Genomic DNA, 3618 nt, shown 5'->3' on the forward strand with positions numbered 1-3618 from the left:
GTAGGACTGTTTAAAGATTGGGGTCTATGGCAGGGGAATATTAGGATTGGGGAGGCCAGGAAAGTAGTCATGGAGAGACAGGATAAGCAGGACATTAGGGATGAGGAGGGGAAAGGAGGAGGGATGAGGAACATGGGGAATTGAGGGGCCATGGTGGGGGGGCCAGGGTGGCAGCCCAGTGGTGGTAGGTGAGGAATGAGCCTGACCACGCGGGCCCATCAGCAGTGTGAGCTCAGCGTTTTCAGTAATTGTCTCTGTGCAGAGTGATATTTAAAATACATTTGGGAGCCAATGAGGCGGGAAAGTGGCTTCGAGTTTGGCTGCCGACATGGGGTGGGGAGGCTGGTGGGGGGGGCTGGAGGCCCACAGGGGAGTGGTGGGCATGAAAGGGGGGGGACGTGAGGGGCTGGCCCAGATGCATCTCACAAACTCATTATCAGAGTAATTTACAGAGATGAATTTCGGCTCCAAATGCAATTTCTCCTGATGCCAGCATGCCTGCCTCTCCGTGTTTGTGTTAGCGTGTACGGCGAATGGGGTGGGAGGGGGAGCGATGGCGATGGAGGTAGCTGAAGGGGCACGTGTGGGCTGTGGGTCTGTATCAGATAGGCTGTGGGTGCCATGCTCCCACGGCGTGTCATCCGTGAGAGACCAGAGTTGGAAGGTGCAGGTGTGGGCCGGGTGTGGATCTAGCTGGAAAGTGGGGACACGGACATCTCCCCGAGCACCTTCTGCACCCCTTGTCCCCAGAGCCCTGGTCAGGGTTACTTTAGGGAAACACTCCCTGGAGCCTCCCTCCTCTAACCCTATCCCCCAGATGCCTCCTTCCAATGAGACCAACTACTTGATGACCCTGAAACGGGCCCGAAAAGGGGAGGAGGTGCGCCGACAACGCCAGTCAGAGAAGGAGGTAGAGTACCAGGAAGCAATAATAGAGCTCCATAGGCATCTTCGGGATAAAGAAGGACCCAACCTACAGGAAAAGATGAAGAATCAGATCCGTCAGTGGTTCATCGAGTGTCAGTCAGTATCTTGTTCTTCAACCCATATCCCCCTCCCATCCCAGGCCCCTTAGAGTCCTGGGTGCTCACCATCCCTCATTCTGCCTTCAGGTTTCCCACCAACTTTGCCTCTTATTCTCCAGACCCTTTGAACCCATTTCCTGACCCCACTTTCTCCCTAAAGCCTGGCCCTCTCCAGACCCTGTTCCCCAGGACTCCGATCCTATCCAGCATCCAAATCTTCATGCTCTACATCCAAAACTGCTTCTTCCAAGTGGAGGGGAAATGCCCAGGGATGTGGGCAAAGGGCATGGATAATGTTCATGGTTCTCATGTAATTTGTCCCCCTGCCTCCTCTATATTCCATCTCTCTGTCTCTAACTAACTCATCATTCGTTCTTCTCTTTACCTTCCATCTATCCATTCATCTTTTATCCAATTAGTGACCTTACCGGCCAGTTCCCTGAATATCCCGATGAAGAGATAGGTGGTTCTGAAGTCATCTATTCAGACAAGACCCCGCTAGAGGTACCCATGAGGTGGGGGAAAGAGAGTCCTTGGAGAGGGAAGAGAGCTAGGAATAAAGAACACGCCCTGAGAATCGATACTACTGCAGAACTGGCATTAGTGTAGAGGCTGGAATGGAGAGATCCAACATGGCCAAAAGAAATGCAGAATGGAAAAGGGATGGATCTAGAAACATCAGTCATAGCCAAAGAATAGATTATGTGTGAAGAGAGCAGATAACACTGGAAAGACAGTTCTGGTTTCAGAGTCCGTGGGCCCAGGAACACACGAAAAGCTCTCACAGAAAATAGCATTTTGATCTGATGTCCTCTCCCCTCCTCTGTATGTTTTCCTCAGAACCACTATCTGGGATGTGTATAGACCCACAGTCTCCCCAGGACCCCTTGCTGACCCATTGATCAGAACTCATAGTCCAGGGCTCATCCCAATATTAGGACCAGTTTCCAGACTTCCAGGGAATCGTAGGGTCTAAGAGATCCTTGAATCACAGTTGAAAACAGAAATGGACCAGGTGGAAGATGAAAATGCCAAAAAGAAGGGGAAAGAAAAACCAAAGGAAAAGAAAAAAAAGGATGAGGAGAAGGAGAAGAAAGAGAAGGAAGATAAATCCAAGAAGGTGATGAGACTCCATCCAAAGGGTTATGGTGGGAAAGGGCAGGCAGGAGAGGATTGGGGAACAGGGGATAAGAGGTCTGGGTAAGCAAGTGAAGTGACCAGAGGGAAAGAACACAAGGTCAAGGAGACTGAGCTGGGCAAAGCCCAGGAGAGGATGGAAGTGAGACAGTTTCTATTCTAGAATGAAGAAGTTATGCTGCAAATGCAACCATCCAAATTTGTGCCTATTCTTAGTGATGGAAATAAGGAGTACAAGGGTAAGGATGGACAAGGGCTTGGGTAGAGTGTCACAGATCTGCTGGGAATTCTGAGAATCTCCCAATCTGGGGGTCATTCTGGGTCCTATGGGTGACTGATGGGGCTGACAGACTGGAGCAGTGGGGTAGAGGAAAATAAAGAAAGCCAGCAAGGTACAATGGCAAGTGCACTGGCTTGAGGGTCAGAAGACCTAGATTTGGGCCTCTGGCTCTGCCTTTTGTTCCTTTAGAGGTCCAAGCTTAGCTTAACAGCAACATTGTTCAAGAGGATTTTCCCAGTGGGGGCGGGAAAATCCTGGCTTGGGTGGGGATTTTGTGTGTGTCTGTATGTGTGAGACTGGGTTTGGAGCATCTACTCATCTATCTGTGATCTATGGTCTGTGGTCAGTGACATGGGAGAGCCAGAAACCACATCTGAACCCAGATCAGAATTATAATGCTGAGATTATTCGGATGGAGAAGCGAAAGGAGGTGGAAACAGAAATCCGGATCCAGGTTAGAGGGTCTGGACAACAGACTCCTTGCTTATTTCCCTCTCTGCCAAATTCTTGAATCTTCTTTTCTTTAATTCTCAATCCCCATGCTCTTCTCCATCTCTGCCCCTATCTATTTCCTTTTGCCAGTATTCCCACCTCTGCATCCCCAAACTCCAGCTCCATCCCTCCCAGGCCTCAATATTCAATAGTCACATTCCTATTCTTGCTCTTTTCCTGTTCCCCAGTCCCTCTAGTGCTTGCCTTTATCTTTATTCCTTTCTCTGTCCCTTTCTTGCCTCCCTTCTTCCTTCCATAACCTTGCCCCCATTCACATCTCCATCTTCACCCTGTATCCTCCATTTCCACCTCCATTTCTCTGTTACTTCTTATTTCCTTTATCCACAACACCCTTCCCTGTCTCTGTCTCCACCCTGCTCTCTGGCTCTACCTTGCCTGCTCTAGCTTTCTGATCTCATATTTCTGTTTCTATCTCTGTCTTGATTCCTTCCCTTTATACCCAGTCCCATATTCTCATGTCTGTATCCTCTGGCACCACTCCCATACTTTTGTTACCATTCTCTACTCCTCCTTCCAATTATTCATCTGTTTATCCCCTTTTTTCGTGAACCCCAGCCTCTCAGCCCCAAAGAGACATTGCCAAGGGTCCAAGCTGACTACGGCAGTAGAGATAGAGAAGAGATGGAGAAGAGTTCAGATTGAGAACTTGACTAGATACCTATG

The 3618-nt window shown here is 49.4% G+C and overlaps 1 long non-coding RNA gene across 1 annotated transcript; it reads left to right on the forward strand.

Annotated features, from left to right (window-relative positions):
• The first annotated feature begins 932 nt into the window (after nucleotides 1-932).
• Nucleotides 933-2078, forward strand: LOC123249426. Its single transcript, XR_006506381.1, has 3 exons — nucleotides 933-1023; nucleotides 1445-1529; nucleotides 2020-2078. It is a non-coding gene; the product is annotated as an uncharacterized LOC123249426 (long non-coding RNA).
• Nucleotides 2079-3618: the final 1540 nt, after the last annotated feature.

Source organism: Gracilinanus agilis, chromosome 5 (assembly GCF_016433145.1).
Source record: "Gracilinanus agilis isolate LMUSP501 chromosome 5, AgileGrace, whole genome shotgun sequence".
Taxonomy (NCBI): Eukaryota; Metazoa; Chordata; class Mammalia; order Didelphimorphia; family Didelphidae; genus Gracilinanus; species Gracilinanus agilis.